This window comes from Marmota marmota, unplaced genomic scaffold (genome assembly GCF_001458135.2).
Source record: "Marmota marmota marmota unplaced genomic scaffold, marMar, whole genome shotgun sequence".
NCBI lineage: Eukaryota > Metazoa > Chordata > Mammalia > Rodentia > Sciuridae > Marmota > Marmota marmota.
Window position 1 is genome coordinate 40,313,935 of NW_025999853.1, and position 10,377 is coordinate 40,324,311.

General features: G+C 34.8%; 1 long non-coding RNA gene across 1 annotated transcript in view; it reads left to right on the forward strand.

Moving 5' to 3' along the window:
* Positions 1-8,196, forward strand: part of LOC125617487 — a 123,059-nt gene extending 114,863 nt beyond the window's left edge. The window contains exons 3-4 of the long non-coding RNA XR_007348516.1: positions 7,519-7,570; positions 8,111-8,196. This is a non-coding gene — a long non-coding RNA (uncharacterized LOC125617487). The remainder of the gene's footprint in view (positions 1-7,518; positions 7,571-8,110) is intronic.
* Positions 8,197-10,377: the final 2,181 nt, after the last annotated feature.

Consider the following 10,377-nt stretch of genomic DNA (forward strand, 5'->3'; position numbering starts at 1 on the left):
AAAAGAAAAAAAAAAAAAAAAAAAAAAAAAAAGGACACTAGAATAATTTGAATACTTGAAACACCTACATTTACAGTAAACATTAAGTAGCCCAACTATTAGCCAGATTAACTTAAAACCTAACACTGAAGTTCTTTTTACTTTAGCTCCTCTTATCCAAAATATCATCTTTAACTTTCAACAGAATACTATGAGACACACTAAAAACTAAGAAAAAAAAAAACACAGATTAAAATATAATCCAAGCATCAGAACAAGACTTGGGCATGACAGATTTTGGAATTATCAGATAGGAACTTAGTATGTTTCATATGTTAAGGCTCTAATAGAAAAAGTAGACAACATGCAAGAACAGATGGGCACCATAAGCAAAGAGATAGAAAATATAAGAAAAGTCAAAAGGAAATACTAGAAATCATAAGTACAGAAAAAGAAATGAATTTCTCTGATGGTCTCATTAGAAGACTGGACTTGGTTGAGGAGAATCCAACCACAAGAATGACGCCAGAACATCCAATAAGCGTGGCATGATTTCGAAAGGTAAAACACATATAGAATTGGAAGATCAGGAGGATAAAAAAGAGAGAATGGAACAAAAGAAATATTTGAAGTAAAAATGACTTAATAGTCCAAAACCTCAGGTCCAGGAAGCTCAGAAAACATCAATCAGGATAGACACCAAAACTTATTGCTAGATATATAATATCCATACTCCAGAAAGCAAAGAGAAAATCTCACAAAAAACAAGAGTTAGGGCTATTCTGTAGAAGAACAAAAATAGGAATTACAGTGGATTTCTCATCAGAAACCATGCAGATAGAATGAAGTAAACTGTTAAAAGAAAAACAAACAAAATATCCTTACTAGCTTTGAATTCTACATATAGGGAAATTATTAGCTTTTAAAAGTGAAGGAGAAACAAAGACTTTCTCAGACAAGCAAGGATTGAGAAATTTCTATGTATTATAAGATTTTCCCTTCATGAATATTAAAGGAAGTAGTTTTTCATAGAAAAGTCAATTATTTAGCAATGCAGAAATGTGTATCTACATTAAGAAAAGAAGAGCATCAGAGAAGGGATAAATGAAAGGAAAATATTCTGTTTTTCTCATGATTAATTGATCAAAAATAAAACTGTTTAAACTAATAATTATAACATTGTATTAGGTGATTACAACATGTAATAAAATGAATGACCACAATCTCATAAGAAGTGGAAAGGAGAAACAAGCAATATGTTATAAGGTACCTGTGAAATGACATAGTATATTTGAAACATAACTTAGATTAATTTAAAATGAATATTACGGGGCTGGGGTTGTGGCTCAGTAGTAGAGCGCATGCCTTGCCTGTGTGAGGCACTGGGTTCATTCTTCAGCACCACATAAAAATAAATAAAGATATTGTGTCCATCTACAACTTAAAAATACTTTAAAAATAAATAAAATGAATATTACAAACTCTAGTAAAACCACCTTACAATTTTTTAAATATGTTTTTTAGTTGTTAATGGACCTTTATTTATATGTGGTGCTGAGAAGCGATCCCAGTGCCTCACAAACGCTAGGCAAGCGCTGTATCACTGAGCCACAACCCCACCCCTAGAATTTTTTTTATTATTATTTTTATTCATTCTACTTTGTTGTACATGATAGCAAAATGCATTTCAATTCATCGTACACAAATGGAGTACAACATTTCAATTCTCTGGTTGTACATAGTATAGAGACGCACCACTTGTGTAATCATACATACACCTGGGGTAATGATGTCCATCTCATTACTCCATCTCTCCTACCCCTATCACCTCCCCTTTGCCCAATCCAAAATTCCCCCTTTCTTCCCATGACCCCCCTACCATCGTAGATCAGCATCCACTAATCAGAACATTCAGCCTTTAGTTTTTGGGGATTGGGTTACTTCACTTAGCATAATATTCTCTAACTCCATTTACCTGCAATAATTTTATTCTCTTTTAATGATGAGTAATATTCCATTGTGTATATATACCACAGTTTCTTTATCCATTTACCTATTCATGGGCATCTAGGTTGGTTTCACAGTTTAGCTATTATGAATTCAGCTGCTTATAAACATTGGTGTGGCTATGTCACTATAGTATGCTGATTTTTAAGTCCTTTGGGTATAGAAGGAAGAGTGGGATAGCTGGATCAAATAGTGGTTCCATTCCAAGTTTTCTGAGGAATCTCTACACTGCTTTCCAAAGAGGTTGCACCAAACTGCAGTCCCACCAGCAATGTATGAGTGTACCTTTTCCCTCACATCCTCTCCAACACTTACTATTGCTTGTATTATTTTTTTATTTAAATATTTTTAGTTGTAGATTGATACAGTACCTTTGTTTATTTATTTATTTTTATGTGGTGCTGAGAATTGAACCCAGTGCTTCATATGTGCAAGGCAAGTGGTCTACCACTGAGCTACAACCCTAACCCTTATTGCTTGTATTCTTGATAACTGCCATTCTGAATGGGGTGAGATGAAATCTTAGAGTTGTTTTGATTTGCATTTCTGTAATTACTAAAGATGTTGAATACTTTTTTATATGTTGATTCCTTGTTTATCTTCTTCTGAGAAGTGTCTGTTCAGTTCTTTATTGATTGTGTTGTGGTTTTTTTTGGTATTAAGTTTTTTAAGTTCTTTATATATCCTCTATCTGATGTATCCTGATCTATCCTCTATCAGTGCTCTATCTGATGTACATGTGATACAAATTTGTTCCCCCACTGTAGGCTCTTTTCGAAAAGTGTAATTAGAGAGGAGGTAAAATGGTATCATATAAAATACTTTAAGAAGTATGGGAGCAAATAATGTAGCAAATAGAAAAGTTACAAACATAGTAGATATTAATCCAATTATATAATCACTTTGAATGCAATGTGGATGGTCTAAATACACCAATTAACCAAATAGGTCACAGAGATTATCAGAGTAGATTTTAAAAGATCCAATTCTACTTATAAAGCCTTAGGTTGAAAGTAAATGATACTATATTAACACTAATTGAAAGAAAGCTAGATTATCTAAATTTCAGATAAAGCAGACTAAAGTACAAGGAAAATTATCAGATAAATAAGGCCATTCTTCAAAAAGAATGATAAAGGGCTTGGGTTAATTCTCCAAAATGACATAACAATGCTGAATTTGTAGGCACCTAACAAAAGATCATTAGGATACATAAGGCAAAAAATAAAGGATCTGCAAAGACAAATACACAAGTTCACTATTGTAGTTGCAGACTTTCAACACCTCTCTTTTAGTAATGGATAGATCACTTGTACAGAAAGTCAGTAAGTATATAGTTCACCTAAATAACACTATGAATGGACTTGATCTGACATTTATAGAACATTTCATTCAAAAAATAGCAGAATCCACATTTTTCTTAAGATTTTTTTGGAAATTTACCAAGGCAGACCCCATCTTGGCTCATAGAACACCTCTTAACACTCATAATAATTATAGCTGTTACAAACATACCTCAGCCAGATAATCAAGGTTGACATCAGCAGGGATAAATTGTGTTGATGGTATATATAATGTGATAAGATAGCACTTTTCATTTGTGTTCTTCCTTTCCAAACGCATAACTTCAGTCTAATCATATAAAGTAACATCAAACAAATTTCAGTTGAAGGAACATTCTACAAGTAAGACTACTGCTCAAAATTGTCAAGGGCATACAAAACAAGGGAATTTAAAGAAATTGTTAGAGTTAAGAGGGGCTTAAGGAGACATGACAACTAATCAAATGTGTTATTTTTGGATAGGGTTCTGGAACAGAAAAATATTAGGTAAAAATAAAGACTATCTGAATAAAGTGGGGACTGTCATTAAAAATAATTTATCAATATTAGCCTATTAATTTTAGCAAATGCACATGTGGGATGTTAATAGGGGAGACTCGCTGGGGCTATGAGAACTCTTTGTACCATCTAAGCAATTTTTCAGTACATCTAAAACTGTTCTAAAAATATATTTTATTTAAAAAAAATCAATGTAAGTATACTTACATATATGTTCATTTGTAGAACTCCTATCCAAGCAGACATTTTTTCCAGTTTCAAGAGTTTCTGCTGAATAAAACTTTTGGTATTTATGATATTCAGTTTATTTTTGGAACACAACGATTCTTTTATTTTCCTTTATAAACATACACAAAACCAAAAATGTCAGTCATTGAAATCCTATGACTTCCATGTATTTTTCAGTGACCATGTTATTCATGTTCACTTTGTAACTTTCTCTTTTAAAGGCAAAATATGTAGAATTACAAATGGAAAATAAAGAAGGACCATCTCATCTCCTCCTTATTTTATCATCATGCTGTGAAGAGTCAGTATGGAGAAGGCATCACTTTAAATGAGACTGGCAGAAACTGCAAAACTGCATTTTGTAATGGTGTCATCCAAACTCTGGGGAGTTCTGTTGTTCAGAAGTCTCCCTGGTTCATTCATGCATTAAGAGGATGGGCCTTGCTACTTTCTCATCCTGACAGGGGAGCATGTTGCTATGACAGCTGTTAGGAGATGTGGGATGCTGTTAAAGACATCCATAATGAAAAGAGAAAGTATCTTCTTAGATTTCACGGATAGTGCATGGAGTAGCATTCATGGAGTCTCAAAATGCATCTTGAAAATCTGTTAGCCTCATTTTAGTCTTAATATGTACTGCAATGGATTGAATATGGTTTGTGTCTCCCAAAGATCCACTGTGGTTGAAGGCTTGGTCTTCAGGGTGGTGCTGTTGGGAGATGGGGACTACTGGGAGACCTTAGTTCATTGGGGGTGGTGTGTAAGATATTTCCTGTGCAACTCCTTTGTTAGTTCTTGAAATAAAGATGGACATTCCAAAAGATGAACATGTCAATTGTCATTATATAAGGAGCAAGCCTGTTCCTGGTTGTACACTCTCTCTGTGTTCCTGGTTTGAGATATAATCACTTGCTTATTCCTATATTAGCTCCTTCTATGATGTGCTGTCATTGGCCACTGTCACCAGAGGTTAAACTAGTGAGACTGCCTGATTATGAACTATAAGTCTCCAATACTTTGAGCTAAATAAACCTCCTCTCTAAGTAGCCTGTGTAAGGTATTTCATTATAGTGATAAGAAGCTGACTAACACACGTGCATGTGTGTACATGCAAACACACAGTTCATTTTTCAATAGCTCAAGCACAGATAGAAAAACTTCAGTTAAAACCATCTGGATACTTACTGTTTGATCTTTCAAGTATAGAATGAAGGTCTATCATATAGAAGATTTATAAAATTTGTGAATGATTGTTATAAAAGGAAAGATTTTCTAAACAGAAGGAATCTTGTGAAAAGGTCAATGCTCCTCAAAACTAGAAAAGATGTTAGGTGTTACTGAAGAGTTTAAGAGGACTACTCTCCTTTTTGACACAAACAGAAGTATATTGTCTTTATTTAAAGATGTTAAAAAGGGGGCTGGGGTTGTGGCTCAGCGGTAGAGCACTCGCCTAGCATGTGCGAGGCCCTGGGTTCAATCCTCAGCACTACATAAAAATAAATAAATAAAGATATTGTGTCCAATTAAAAAAAGAATTAAAAAAAGTTGTTAAAGGAATATTTGTTAATTAAAGGATATGATGTTTTGCATTGCTTCAAAATAATATGGGATCAGGGAAGTGACTAGAGCCGAATAGGCTGATTGTACAATTTGTTTTTCTGGCTGGATTGTGCCCTCTTAAAATTCACATATTAAAACTCTAACTTCCAGTACCCCAAAGTGAAATTGTATTTGGAGATAAGGTCTTTAAAGAGGTAAGATAAAAAGAGGTTATTATAGTGGTTCCTACTCCAGTATGACTGGCATCCTTATAAGAAGAGGAAATTTAAATAAAATATTTTAAAAGGGACTGGGGATGTAGTTCAAGGTTCAATCCTTGGTACCAAAAAAAAAAAAAAAAAAGGAAATTTAGACACACAAAGAGCTACCAGGGCACCACATACATAGAGAAAAGATCATGTAGGTACTTGAGAAGTGGACATTTGCAAGCCAAGAAGAGAAACCAGACCTGTCGATACCTTGATCTTAGACTTCTAGCCCCCAGAACTATGAGAGAATACATTTCTGTAGTTTAAGTGACTTCATCCATGGTATTTTGTTTTGACAGTCATAGCATATGAATACAAATACTTATCATATGATCAAAACACTTTTTTTTTTTGTCTCTGGGCACTTATAGTTGAGAGAGGAACAGATGAGTAATTATGCAATGACAGTGTAGAGTGGTAAATACTATAATGGGGAAGTTTAAGTTGCTTTGGGAGCCTGATGATAGATTACAAAGCCAGAACTGGGGGATCTGGGACCGCTTGCTGTAAATGGGTAGGAGTTAGCCTATGAAAAAACAGTGGGAAGAGAATTTTAAATAGAAGAAGCAGCATGTGCAGAGGCCTGGATACAGGACCGTGGCATGTTTGGGAAATTAAAAGTAGTTCATCAGGGCTGTGTGCCGATGAGGCAGTAGTGAGATTCTATATCATAGTAGCAAGATTTTATCACCATCTAAATGTGCACACACACACACACACATGCATCATGTATCACATACACATATGTACACTTTGTTTCATTTCAGTTAGTGATGTCTTTTTTTAAAAAAATATTTTTTTAGCTGTAGATGGATACAATATCTTTATTTTTATTTATTTATGTTTATGTGGAGCTGAGGATTGAACCCAGTGCTTCATGCATGCAAGGCAAGCACCCTACTACTGAGCTACAACCCCAGCCCCTAGTGATGCCTTTTTGTCTCCTTTTTTATTATTGTGATTTTCACTCTCTGGCACAAAGAAGGTGTTCAACAACAACCAAAAAAAAAAAAAAAAAATTGCTAAATAAGTGAATGAGCAAGCTGTCTTTTCATAGGCTAACTCCTACCCATTTACAGCAAGTTGTCCCAGATCCCCCAGTTCTGGCTTTGTACTCTATCATCAGGAAAATCACTTTGAGAAAAATGTTTGAATATGGCCCCAAGCAGGGATAACAGTTAGGATAACAGGTAGGTGGCTGTGCTGTTGCCATAATCCTGCTAAAGCTGATGATTGAGGTGTGGATGCAAATATCACTGAATGTAGGGCTTGAGAGGGAAGGATCACTCCCAAGTTGGAAGAGTCATTTCCTGAGGTGAACAACTCATGTAGAAGAGTTAAGTTTGGGGCATGAGTTGGAGATACTGAGTTCAGTGTAGGTCATGTTTACTTTTAGGTACAGGAAGATATCCAACTCATGATATCTACATAACAGTGACGTAGAGGAAGACCATCTGGGCTGGATCTAGTTAGAAATCTCCAAGATAGAAAACTGAAGCCATGGAAATAAATAGAATAGTGTGTAGACACAGAAGATAAGAAAAAGGAGCGCCAAGAGTGAAGTGGAAACAAAGTCAAAGCAAGCAATGAGAAGTTCAGTGCCCTCCAGAAAGTTCTATGAATTCTTTATTTTTATGTTTGTCATTACTTTACAGAACCTTCAGAAGAATGCATAGTTCAAATTCTAGCTCTGAAGCTATAATCTTGGTAAGTCACTTAATCTTTCTGCATCTTATTTTTCTTCATCTGTAAAATGGATTCAATGATTTTACCTACCTATATTACAGATTTATTGTGAAGTCTAGATGAAATGGATGGGAAGCCTTTAGCATATAATATGCAATCCACTTAGCTCTTATCATTTTTAATTATTAGAATTTAACTTTAATTTTTAAGCCTAATTATGAAGTTTACTTAATCAGTTTCCAATTTAGAACACTAGCACTTATTGATTCAAGACTTAACCACAGGTTTCTCTAGTGTGGATTGTTAATAGAGACAGAGCACTCATTATGCTATATTTGTGAGTAGGTATATTTGTGAATGATTGTTAAAACAGTGAATTTAGTTAATAACAAATTATTAATATGCCTACTAATTACTGATTACAAGTTGTAAAACAAATGGTATAAGACTTAAAGTCACATGAAGAAAAATATAAACTGCAGAATAGTATTGAGTGTGCTATCAACTAAATCTTATTTGCTGCTAATTGGCATTTTACTATTTTTTCCTTTTCATTTGCAGATGGATGTCTATATAAGTATCTTGAATATCTAAAAGTCCTGGACCCCTACACATTTACTGGCTTATTAAAGTGTGCATTTCCAGTTTGTTTTTGTTTTTGTTTTTTTTTTTTAAATATCCTGTATAATCAACATCTTGATGGCATGGTTTCCTGGGGTGCCTGGTTCTGACTGTTCCCTGCCTATTTTCAGCAGAGTCTCCTTTCCCTCTCTAATGCCATTCTTGTTCTAAATGGCACTGTTTAGAGAGAAGACAGGCATGCTGCTACAAAGGCCTTGTGCTTGAGTGCCCTGTAAAATGTTCCCCTGTGACCATCATTTCCTAATCAGGAAAGTCCTCTCCACTTGACCCACTTCTCCTGTCTTAACTCCATTCTCCTTTGAAGTCCAATGTGGAAGTTTCTTTGCATAAAATTGTTTACGATAATACATTAATCCTGTTAGTAGGTTTCCATACATTTCAAAAACTCGCCTCTCCTGAAGATTCCCTTATATTTCTGAAGGAAATAGGATCTTTTCTTTCTAAATTTAAAACTGTCAGCTTGTGATGCGTTTGTATCACTATTACCACAGCCATAGCAAAAATGGAGATGTTTTAGTATCTCAAAGGGAGGAAGAGACCCGTGAGTATAATATGTAAATGGGGTATAAATGTATGTGTGTGTCCATTATGTGCATGTGTATGTATGCTATTAAATATATATATATATGTGTGTGTGTGTGTGTGTGTATTTATATATATATATATCTCAAAGATACTGTTTGAGAGAGGCAGATTCCAGTGGTAGGCTCCCTGGCTGGACTGAACTGTTTATGGGGAACATTTCTCATTCAAAATATCATTCTTAACACTGCCAGGCTGCTTTCTAGCAAGTTTATAGGGTAATCCTGCATAAAAATTTACCCTTTGGAAATACAAACATCAAGTTTGACCTTAAAACTACATTCATTAATTTGTTCATTACTTAGATTCATTTGTTCATTAATCATTTTTTTATCTTTTGGATGCCAGGCAGTAATGGTAGTTTCTTAGCATTTGGTATCGAGTAGAGTAAACATGGTGCTTGCTCACACAGAGTTTAGCATTTAGAGGGGGACCCGACACTAAGACCTATGTAAGCATGAATCAGTATTTGATGAATAAATGAGCTCTAAAAAAATTGAAATTGTAGGTATTTTTAAGAAAGAGAGATGAATCAGACATAACTTTCCTATGTTCATATGTGAATACACAACCATGTAACTTCACATCATGTACAACCACAGGAATGGGAAGTTATACTCCATGTATGTATAATATGTCAAAATATATTATACTGTCATGTACAACTAAAAAGAACAAATGAAAAATTAAAAAATCAAAAGAGGAAGGCAGCTGACTTTTTAAAACCATCCCAAACCTCCTGAACTCATGGACTTCTTGAACTGTCAGTAGCATCAAAAGAAAGATGTTACAGGTTAAACAGGTATTTTTATTTTTTCCTTAAATGTGATACTTGCCATAACATCATCTTCATCTCCGTAGGGAAGATGCATGCAGAATTCCAAATAACAGGTTCTTAAGTGATCATTTGGAATGGTTTGTATCTGTAAGTGGGGCCTGTTTATATTCTATATAAAGTATTTATCCTTTTTATTAGTCCAGATTCCCTCCCTCCTTCTTTCCTCCCTATTCCTATTCCTTCAATCAGTGGTCAGCTATCTCCCCTTTGAGGTAAGCCTCTGCAAAATGGAGAAATATAGGAAGGTGACCAAGGTTGGGGATTAATGGAAAGTGATACAGAATTTCATTACTCTTTTATGAATAGATGATTATTTTGTAGCCTCTTAAAAAATTAACAGGTTGGAAAATATTTTCAGAAGAATAAAAATAAAGTGTCTGTATGAATTAGAATCTAAATCAGTATATATAATGCTTTCTTGTCCACAGTTGCCCAAACTTTTTTCTCTCTGTGTTGGTGACACCAGACCCACCTGGTGTCCTCTGTGGTTGCTCCTCCTCAGTCTGTTCTGGATCCACTGTGGTCTCTAGATGGAGCCCTCATGTCATTGCACTCTATACCAGGTATCTCAACGTTGACAGTATTGACATTTAGTTCTGGAAAATCTTTGCTAGGAGGACCTGTTCTGTGCATTGTAGGATGTTTAGCAGTGTCCACTGTCTCTCTTCTTTAGATGCTCCAGTTGTGACAATCAAAGTCTTCAGACATTGTCAAACATCCCCTAATGGCAAAATGCCTACAACCAACTTCCAGTTGAGAGCCACTG